This window comes from Micromys minutus (genome assembly GCF_963924665.1).
Source record: "Micromys minutus genome assembly, chromosome: 8".
NCBI lineage: Eukaryota > Metazoa > Chordata > Mammalia > Rodentia > Muridae > Micromys > Micromys minutus.
In genome coordinates, this window is record NC_137977.1 from 6,770,270 (window position 1) to 6,782,479 (window position 12,210).

Here is a 12,210-nt window from a genome sequence, read left to right on the forward strand (position 1 = left end):
TCTAGTAAAAAAAAAAAAAAAAACATGTTGAGAACATTTTTTGATAAATTTATTTTTATGTATTAGCTTACTCCTTTAAATAAAAATAGCATCTTCATCGTTCATTTTTATGCTTTAAGGTCTTTTTTGAAATTATAATTTTACATAGACAAGAGAAAGTGGAATATTCTAACGCTCATCAACACAAAATCAGAACAATGGAAAAAGATAAGGTCAAAAATGTGATAGAAAAAATGTGACATTTCACGACATAAACTGTTGGTAAGTTGATACTTAAAACATATTTTTTGGCTGGAGACATAGATTAGGTAGGTGAGGGATTTCTGACCAAAAAGCCTTAGGTTGCATCATCATACATGTCTTGGATGCATCATTGCAATACCAATACTTAGAGAGTGGAGGCAGAAGGATCTAAAGCTCAACATCATTCTGAGGTAAATAATAATATTAAGGTCAGCCTAAACACAAGGCAAAGGATTGGCTGTTACAAATGTTGTAAGTAGCATCATATCTGAAATTTATTATCCAGTAGAATTTTTATATACTGTTACCATTTGTAGAAAATAAAATATATTTTATATTTCCAAATTTAAATTCTAAACAATGCATATAAAGGCTTATCATAATAGCACACTATTATCTTAATAATTTAGAGATTTGTTTCAATCAGTAAAGGGTCACTTAGTAACTACATTGTGTTAAAGATACACAATAAATTTCTATATATTCCAGAAAAGTGACATTAGAAAAGAGAGAAAATTATCAAACTTTTTACATATGAATGTAAAAATTTCATAGAACTTATGTTCTATGAAAATATATTACTGGATACTATATATAATATTGGACCTTTTTGTCTATATGAAGGAAACATGATATGCATTAAATTTATAAGAAATTATATAGTTTATATACATGGGAATATTACTTATATGAAGGATATTTTATGTTCTCAAATAATTCACATTTGCATATGTAGCTTGTATTTTGTAAGTTTGTTATGTGGACATGTATGCACATTTAGTTATGCCTATTCACTATTAAATCTGTTACAACAGATGCATCCATGTACATATTTCTTGTTGTCTACATTCTTATATTACATAGAAATAACCATCAGTAATAGTGACATGACCTTCAAAATTCAGTTTTACTAAAGATATTTCTGGGTCTTTGCAGAAATAATTGATGTTAGGTTGTGATGAGATACAATTCAGTTGAACAAATAAGAAATAAATATTGAATGTAGATTTATGAATTTCTATGTGCTAAATTTAAAATCATCTGAAGTAAATTTTAAAAGACTGTAACTTTTGAACAGTTTGAATAAAGAATCAAAAAATGTGAACATATTTGGAATAAATAACCAAATTATTTAGTTCCATTGTCTAGCTGTAATTGGGCATTTAAATCATCAAGTATTCTGAAAATATGGAAGAAAATAGAATAGATTGTGAAATTGTGATGTGTTTTAAAGACAATACTATAAATGTAGTTAGTGACAGAAATCACTGTTTAGGTGCCTTATGCTTTAACAGGAGCAAGATACCTTAATAGAGCAACATTTCCAAACATTGTTATTTGTGTTTTCTTTTTAATGAAAATGTCTTAGTCACAGATGGGACATGACGTGGTGAGTTAACTTTATATCTCACTATCCAAAAAAATTAAGAGATTGACTTGTTAAAGTTGTAACACAGACTAACTTCTAGGAAGCTTTTTTTCTTGTCAGAATGATTCATCAGGAACAGTAATATGTAATCAATTGTCCATTTATTACCATGTACAACATAGTTGTCTGCAGTCATGTATCTTTATACAATCACAAGTTTTCTAATGCAACAGTTACAATGAGTGATTGTACTAAGTGATGAGAATATGAGCTGACCCTGCCAAGATAATTCTTCATTTAAAGAGGGAGCTTAAAAGTTGAAACTGAGAAATGTATTGCCAAACAATTTAATGCTTCCTTTTAATTAAAAAAATATTGTAAAAGAACATGGCATTCCCTGTGCCTGTAATAATATGAATTGACCAAAGTAACACAGCAGAGAAGTGATTCACTTAAGATCTCAATTTGAGGTAATGGTCCAATATTTCTGGGAAATATGGATTTACACAATGATACAATCCGTCATATACTGAGAAAGAATGAATGTGCTTCTGTCTATACTCAACTCATGTATCCTTGGCAAGTGATAACACTAACCACATCATATCAGATCTATGGTTTCTTTAAAAATATAAAGCTCTTACTTGCGGGAATATATAGTGTCCACTAGAGCTGAGGGTTGATAAGTGGTTGGGAAGGTTCTAGAAAGCTATTTTGTCTCTTTGTGGCCTCAAGCAACATACTGAATACTTAAAAATAGCTGAGTACCTATTCAGTATATTTAAAATGTAAATAAAAATTGTAAACATTTCAAAAGCTGTTAAATCCATTAATGTCTTATTTAGCATATTGTAAGTCTCTGCCACACTCTACATTCTAAATTATAACCATACTCATCTTTCATTTTTGTTATAAACAAAGTTTAATTTTGCTTTTAGTGAATTCCTCATTTCATATCTACCCTTACTGTCAACATAGATATGTTAGTGTGCCTATATTTATGGATGAGTTTTCACACACGTGGATTGTCAATACTTTGGAATAATATATATGTAGATGCTGTACTCTTCTATGGAGTAGAGTTGTTTAATTTCTAGAGAACATGGGTTTCAATTTCTTTCAATAATCTGAAAAATGCCTGGTTTTCTTGTAATGAAGAAGATTTAGAAAAATAGAAGCATACATTCAGAGTGCTGTCCAATAATAAATTGGAGTGCTACACCAATTTAGATGGATGTACCTATTAGTAAGAAATGCCAAAAGATACCAGAATTCTTAGCAGCAAGGGCAGATTCATAGAATATTCTCCCTCACAAAACAGCTTTTGCTTGTCTAGTTCTTTGGGACAACAAGGATCTAAGATACTCTTTGTCCTAGAACTCAAATTCTAGGTAAGATATTTAAACTGGAAGTGGACAACATAAAATGGTTTTTGATTTTACAATAACAAAATATTATTTTTAAATTAAGTGTGCAATAAACATTAGATATTTTATTCTACATCAAAAGTGTCTACTCCTATTAACACACAATAATACAGTTGTGGAACCATATTTGGGATGAAGTCTTCTTGGTCATAGTGAAAGATTATTTTGATGTGCTCTTTGATTCAGTTTGTAAGAATTTTATTGATTATTTTTGCATTATGGTCATGAGGGAAATTGGTGTGAAGTATTCTTTCTTTGTAGGGACTTTGTGATGTTTATTTATAAGCCTAATTATGGCTTTGAAGAATAAGTTGCATAGTGTTCCTTCTATTTCTATTTTGTGAAACAGTTAGGTTTCACAGAGTATCGGTATTAAGTCTTTTATAAATTTCTGATACAATTTTGAACTAAACTCATTTGGTCCTGGGTGTTTTTTTTTTTTTTTTTTTTTTTTTTTTTTTTTTTTTTGATTGGGAGCCTTTTGCTGATTGTTTCTATTTTTTTAGGGGTCATGGGACATTTTAGATGGGTTATCTCATCCTGATGTAACTTTGGTCCTGGTATCTGTCTATAAAATCATCCATTTTCTCTAGATTTTCCAGCTTTGCTGATTAAACGTTTTTGTAGTAGAATCTAATAATTTCTTGAAATTTCTCACTTTCTATTGTTATTTCTCCTGTTTCATTTCAGAATTTTTTAAATTTGGATAATCTCTGTGCCTTCTGGTTAGACTAGATAAGGGTTTTCAATCTTGTTGATTCTCTCAAAGAACCAGGTTCTAGTTTTGTTGATTCTTTGTATGGCTTTTTTTTTTTTTTTGTTTCTACTTGGTTGATTTAAGCTCTGAGTTTGGTTATTTCTGTCTTGTCCTTTTGGTTGTATCTGCTTCTTTTCTGTTCTAGAGCTTTCAGGTATACTGTCAAGCTGTTAGTGTTTGTCTCCTGTTTATTTTTGGAGGTCCTCAGAACAGTGAGTTTTTCTCTTAACACTGCTTTCATTGAATCCCATAACGTTGTGTATGTTGTGCCTTCATTTTCATTATATTCTAAAATGTCTTTAATTTCTTACATTATTTCTCCTTTGACAAAGTTATCGTTGAGTAGAGCATTGTTAAGTTTCTACTTATATATGGGCTTTTGTTTTCATTAAAAACCAATCTTATTCCTTAATGATCTGATAAGATACATGGAGCTATTTCATCCTTCTTTTACCCATTGAGGCTTGTTTTGTGACTGACTATAAGGTAGTCTTAGAGAAGGTCATGTGAGGTGCTGAGAAAAACATTTATTCATTTGGTTTGGGGCGAAATGTTCAACAGATGTCTACTACATCCATTTAGTTCATCATTTCTCTTAGTTTCACTTGGTCTCTGTTCAGTTTCTGCTTCCATGACCTGTCCATCGAGGAGAGTGGGGTATTGAAGTCTCCCACTATTATTGTGTGTATTGTAATATATGCGTTGAGCTTTAGTAAAGTTTCCTTTATAAATGTGGGTGTCTTTGTATTTAGAGTATAGATATTCACTATTGAGAGTTTATTTTGAGAGATTTTTTCTTTGATAATTAAAATGTGTCCTTCCTTATTGTTTTTAATAACTTTTGCTTGAAAATCTACTTTATTCGATATTAGAACGGCTACTTTTACCTGTTTCTTGGGACTATTTGCTTGGAAAATTGCTTTTCAGACTTTTATTCTGAAATAGTATCTGTCTTGGTGGCTGAGATGAGTTTCCTATATGCAGTAAAATGTTGGCTCTACTTTACTTATCCTGTCTGATAGTCTATGTCTTTATATTGGAGAATTGAGTGCATTGATGTTGAGATATTACATAATATTGACTGTTTTTTCCTGATATTTTTGTTGTTAGAGTTATAATTATGTTTGTGTGCTTTTCTTATCCTGGGTTTATTCCAAGAAGATTATTTTCTTGTTTTTCTCATGGTGTAGTTTCCCTCCTTGTGTTGAAAATTTCCATCTATTATTTTTTGTAGTACTGAATTTCAGAACAGGTATTATGTAAATTTAGTTTTGTCCTGAAAGGACTGAAGGAGCTTAAAGGGATTGCAATTCCATGGGAAGAACAACAGTATCAACTATCCAAACCCTCCACTGCTCTCGGGGACTAAAACACCAACCAATTAAAACAAATGTCAAGATCTATGGCTCTAGTTGAATATATCTGAGAAGAAAGCATTGTCTGGCATCAGTGGGAGTTGAGACGTTTGGTCACGTGAAGACTCATTTTTTCCAGTGTAGGAAAACACTAAGGCACTGATGTAGGAAAGCTGAGTTGGAAGAATGAGCCATATTATGGAAACAAAGGGAGCAGTAAAGGGGATAGAAGTTTGGGGAAAGGGTATAAGATTTGAAATAATTTGTTAATAAAGAAAATATCCAATAAAAATTAAAAAGGAAGCAATCCCTGTGCAACACCTTCTTGATACATTTTCAGTATATTTAATAAGTATAAAACCATATACATCATAAAGCAATGATTTATACATTGATTTTGTGAATTAAAATGTAAAGATGTAATTATTTGAAATTAATAGTCTAGAAAAAATACAGTTCTATGTCATAAGAGAAAATTTTTCATTAATTAGATTTAGACTTCTTCAAGAAACAGTGATCCAGATAATTATTACATTTTAGCAACTTATATTTCTATTCTGTTCCCAATTTCAACATTATTAGCCAGTTTTCTTACTTAAACTTTTTTCCTATTAAAATTTTCTATAGATTTGATTTGTCATCAACATATTGAGTTTGCTTATATATTTTTGACACATTTTAATAGTAATAACTCAAAATATTTATTACAAACATCATTGATTATGAACTAAAAAATAAATAGATTTCAGTAACTGTTGATAACATGTAGTGTTGATACCTCTAAATACTATTTTGGATATGCATTCCAAATCTTTGCCTGCCTCATTGAAGGTCTGCTTTCATACAGGTCTACCACATGAAATAAACACACCTCAGTATTTTATGTGCTGTGCCCTAGGCAGGTCAAGTAGACTTAAAGTTTTCATTATCGTTTTTGAGCTCCGTGTCCTGGTTGGTACCTCTCCTTACACTCACAGATCTGTATGGCACTCCCTGGGTCACAGCTCTGCCTGCCTTCCTGGATGCCTGCTGCTCATGAAGACTACCAGATTAGTCAACACCAAATGTGTAAATGTAAGCACAAGAACACAATCAGCAAAATGCAATATGACACAATCAGAACTTACCTCTTTTACTAAGCAAACTCTGGATACCCTAACACACCTGAAGAGAAAGACTGTGGCTTAAAAAGCAATCACAAGATCCTAGAAGTCTTTTAGCAGAAATACATAAATATTTTGAAGAAATATGTGAAAATGCAATTAAACAGGTAGAAATCCTTAAAAGGAAATCAAACAAATCTCATAAAAGAAAAAAAAAAAAAACAGGAAAATAAAATCAGGTGAAGGAAATGAATAAAAATGTTGAAAACAGAAGGTTCTAAGGTTAGAAGAAAAAAGTGGTAGTTGTAGAGAAAATATTTAATGGGAAAAGAGAATGCAAAGAAGTAGTTGAAGGCAGAGAAATGATTGGTGTAAAGACAAGTGAAACAATAGAGGCTATACATGGCTATTGGATATGGAGATAAGGTGTGGCACTAAAGATTGAGAACATCCTTGCTTGAAAACTCATTAGTGTCTTATTGTAAGGAAAATGGCCACTGGGCTAGGAAATGTTACAATAAAAAGAAGCCTATTCAAACAAGCCATTGACTGAGAGGATAAAAATCAAGATGAGTAATAGGAGTTAGGTTTAGAACCTGTCTCCAACTTCAGGGTTACCATAAAAATGGAGGGAGAACCCTTTAGATTCCATGTAGGTACTGGAGCACAATATTCTGTCTTGATAAAACCTGAAGGTAAAGTAATTTTTAATAGATTTTATTTATTTGAGTAAATTGAACAACTTTATTTTAAAAAACAAAGATAAATGTACAGATTTCAAGCATTTTTGGATAAAAATATAAGTACACATTTTTGTCAGTGCTTGGTTTTTTAAAAGGTTTGATAGTACACAATAAAATCATACTCGTTACAATGAGCATAGAGTACATGTAAAATAGGATGTAACATGGAATTTGTCAAAGTTTTCTTGGTGTGTAAAGATTAAGCATAATGGTTTTTCATTTTCTTTTTTATTTTTGGCTTTTGTTTTTTCTTGAACTTCATAGAGTCTGTGAGTTGTTTCTGGGGTGTTCGGAGATTTCTAGGGTTACTATCCAATTATCAGTGACTGCATATTATGTCTGCTCTTTTGTGACTCGGTTATCTCACTCAGGATGATATTCTCTAGATGCATTTTCTTAAAAAATTTCATAAAGCCATTTTTTGTTATAGCTGAGTGAGTAGTACTCCATTGTGTAAATATACCATTTTTTTTCTATCCATTCATCTACTGAAGGACATCTGTGTGCTTTCAAGCTTCTGGCTATTATAAATAGGTCTGCTATGAACATTGTGGTGCATGTGTCTTTGTCGTATATTGTAGCTTATCTGGGGTATATGCCCAGAAGTGGAACAGCTGGATCTTCAGGTAGTACTATGTCCAATTTTCTGAGGAATCCCCAGACTGATTTCCAGAGTGGTTGTATTAGTTTACAACCCTACTAACAGTGGAGAAGTGTTCCTCTTTCTCCACATCCTCGACAGCATCTTCTGTCATCTGAACTTTTTATCGTAGCCATTCTAATTGGTGTGAGGTGGAATCTCAGGGTAGTATTGATTTGCATTTCCAAATGTCTAAGAATGTCGAGCACTTCCTTAGATGCATCTCAGCCATTCAATATTCCATGATTGAGAACTTTTTGTTTAACACTGTACCCCATTCTAAAATAGGGTTGTTTGATTCACTGGTGTCTAACTTCTTACGTTCTTTGTATACCTTGGATATTAGGCCTCTATCAGATGTGGGGTTGGTAAAGATCTTTACACAATCTATTGTCTGCCATTTTGTTTTCTTGACAGTGTCCTTAGAATTTCAGGAAAGTTGCAATCTCATTAAGTCCCATTTGTCAATCTTTGACCTGAGAGCACAAACCATTGGTGTTCTGCTGATGAAATTTACCATTTGCCTATGTGTTCTAAGGTTTTCCCAACATTCCCTTCTAATAATTTAAGTGTATCTGGTTTAATGTGGAGATCTTTGATTCACTTGCACTTGAGCTTTGAACAAGGCGATAAGAAAGGGTCTATTTTCATTCTTCTGCAGGCTGAGTGCCAGTTGAACCAACATTTGTTGAAGAGGCTGTCTTTTTTCCATTGAATGTTTTCAGTTCCTTTGTCAAAAATCAAGTGACCATATATGTGAGGGCTCGTTTCTGGATCTTCTATACTATACCATTGATCCATATGCATATCTCTGTACCATTACCATGCAGTTTAGAGCACAGTTGTCTTGTAATATAGCTTGATGACAGGGATAGTGATTCCCGCTGATGTTTTCTTTTTGTTGAGGACAGATTTCACTATTCTAAGTCTTTTGTTGTTCCAGATGAAATTACACATTGCTCTTTGCAACTCGATGAAGAATTGGGTTGGGATTTTGATGGGGATTACATTGAATCTGTAGATTGCTTTTGGTAAAATGGCCATTTTTACAATATTGATCCTTCCAATTTATGAGCATGGGAGAACTTTCCATTTTAAGAAACCTTCCTCGATTTCCTTCTTTAGAGGTTTGAAGCTCTTGTGATACAGTTCCTTCAGTTGCTTAGTTATACTCACAACAAGGTATTTTATATTGTTTGTGACTATTGTGATGGGTATCTTTTCCATAATTTCTTTCTCCACGTTTGTCCTTTAAGTATAGGAAGTCTACTGATTCATTTGAGTTAATTTTATGTCCAGCCATTTTGATGAACTTGTTTATCAGCTGTAGAGGTTCTCTGGTAGAATTTTTGGGGTCACTTAGGTACACTATCATGTCATCTGCAAACAGTAATGTTTTAATTCTTTCTTTCTGATTTGTATCTCTTTGATTTTTTTTCTGTCTAATTGCTCTGTCCAGACTTTCTAATACTATGTCGAGTAGCTAGGTTGAGAGTGTGCAGCCTTGTCATGTCTCTGATTTTAGTGGAATTGCTTCAAGTTTCCCACTGTTAAGTTTGATGTTAGATGTTGGTTTGCTGTATATTGATTTTATTATATTTAGGTATAGGCCTTGGATTCCTGTTCTTTCCAAGACTTTTAACATGAGGGTGTTGAATTTTATCAAATTCTTTCTCAGAATCTAGTGAGATGATCAAATGATGTTTTTCTTTGAGTTTTTTTAATATGGTGCATTATATTAATGGGTTTAGGTATATTAAACCATCCCTGCATCCCAGAGATGAAGCCTACTTGATCATGGTGAATGATCATTTTCATGTGTTCTTGGATTCAGTTTGAGTATTTTTGCATCAAAGTTCATAAGGGAGATTGGTCAGAAGTCTTCTTTCTCTTTAGGGTTTTTTTTATGGTTTAGGAATGAGGGTTATTGTGACCTCATAAAATGAGTTAGGTAGTGTTCCATCTGACTCTGTTTTGTAGAATAGTTTGGAGAGTATTGTTATTAGGTCCTCAATAAATGTCTGATAGAATTCTGCACTGAACCTATTTGGACCTTGGCTTTTTTTGGTTGGGAGGCTTTTGATGACTGCTTCTATTTCTTTAGGAGTTATGGGATTATTTAGATGGTTTACCTGGTCCAGGTTTAATTTTAGTATCTGGTATCGGTCTAGGAATTAATCCATTTCATTGAGATTTTTCAGCTTGGTTGAGTATAGGCTTTTATAGTAGGATCTGATGATTTCTTGAATTTCCTTAGTTTCAGTTATTATGTCTCCACTTTCTTTTCTGATTTTGTTAGTTTGAATACTCTATGTTTTCCCTCTAGTTAATCTGGCTAAGGATTTATCAATCTTATTAATTTTCTTAAAGGACCATCTCTTAGTTATGTTAATTCTTTGAATAGTTCTCTTTGTTTATATTTGGTCTATTTCTGCCCTAAATTGGATTATTTCTTGCAGTCTAATCCTCTTGGGTGTATATGCTTCCTTTTTTTTTTTTATAGAACTTTCAGCTGTGCTGCCAAGTTGCTAGTGTATGCTCTCTCCACTTTCTTTTTGGAAGCACCCAGAGCTCTGAGTTTTCTTCTCAGTACTGCTTTCATTTCATCCCATAGGTTTGGGTATGTTGTGTTTTTTTTTTTTTTCATTAAATTCTAGAAATTCCTTAATTTCTTTATTTCTTCTTTGACCCTGCTATCCTTTAGTAGGGCATCTTTTAATTTCCATGTGTATAAAGTTTTTTGTTGTCTTTGTTGGTATTAAAGAACAGCCTTAGACCATAGTGATCTGATAGGATACATGGGAGCATTTCAGTTTTCTTATATCTATTGAGGCTTGTTATGTGACCGATTATATGGTCCATTTAGGAAAAGGTCTTGAGTTGTTGAGAAGGTGTCTTATTTTGTTTTATGATGATATGTTCTTTAGACATTTATTAATTTCAATTTGTTCATAACATCTGCTACTTTTACTGTTTCCTTGTTCAGTTTCTGTTTCTATGACCTGTCCATTGATGTGAATGGGATGTTGAGGTCTCCCACTATTACTGTGTAGTGTGCAATGTATTTTTTGAGATTTAATATGGTTTCTTTTATGAATATGGGTGTCTTGTATTTAGAGAATATATGTTAAAGATTGAGAGTTCCTCCTGACAAATATCCCCTGTAATGAGTAAATATTGTCCTTCCTTATTTTTTTTTGATAACTTTTGGTTGAGAGATTTGCTGGTTATAGCAGCTTGGGCTGATACTTGTGCTCTCTTAGGGTCTTCATGATATCTGTCCCGGATCTTCTTACTTTCATAGTCTCTGTTGAGAAATCGGGTGTGATTCTGATTAGTCTGCCTTTCTATGTTACATGATATATTTTTCTTATTGCTTTTAGATTTTGTTTTTTTGCTTTGGGCACTTGACATTTTGACTATTATGTGTTGGGAGGAATTTCTTTTCTGGTCCAACCTATTTGGATTTCTTTAGGCTTCTATTTTGCTCATGGTCATCTCATTCTTAAGGGTAGGGAAGTTTATTTCTAAAATTTTGTTCTTTGAGTGTTTCTTGTTTCCTCTTTAAAATCTTCTAATTCTTTATGCCTGAGCACCTGTTATGCAAGCACGGGCCGCCGGCTGAAAACACACAGCTCCGAAGCAGGGTTCCTGCTCCTCTGAATCAGTCAGGGGGGTCACACTTTTCATGTTCTCAGAAAAATTCTTTCTGCTCCCTGGCTATTCAGAAAGTTTTCTCACCAGGCCTGTGTTCCTGGATCTCATTTGTTACTGGTGGCAGACGGACTGAGTGCCTGTTCTGTGGACACAGGTTGTTGGGTGGCTTAAACTTTTCTTAAAGAAGAACTCATGCCAAAACTCTTCAAAGTATTCTACAAAATAGAATTGCAAATTTTACAACTCTTGAAATCAATCTGGTGTTTTCTTTAAAAAATTAGAAATAGTTCTACTTGAAGATCCAGGTATAATGCTCCTGGACATATACCTAAAAGATGTTTCACTACACCACAAGAACATGTGCTCCTCTATGTTCAAGAACTGGAAACAACCCAAATGTGCCTGAACCAAAATTAAATACAGAAAATGTGGTTTATTTACACAATGGAATGCCATTGAGTTACTATAAACAAGAACATCTAGTATTTTCCTGTCAAATGCATGGCAATAGGAAATATTTTTATGAGGCAGGTAACCTTTGGACCCTGAAAGTTAGTGTGACCCTGGCTGAACTAAGGCTAGAAGTGGTCTTGCCTGTGTCTTAGCACCAGATCCATCACTAGCCACAGCCCCTATATATTTGTGGGCATTATTCATGTAAGGGCAACACCCCTAAGCCCTATCCACTTGCAGAGGACATGACATGTTGTCCCATAGGCTTAAGACTGATCTCATTTTAATGAGTGTCCTATAGGTCTGGAGGGCTTAGCCAATAAGTTTTTCTTCCCATACATTCTTCCCTATAAAAGGTACATAATTGCAGGCCCACCCTGAGGATTGAGGTATGGGTTTACACACCCAATATCTGACATTTCAATAAATGCCTTAAGACCATGATCTGTCTCTTTTTATCGGG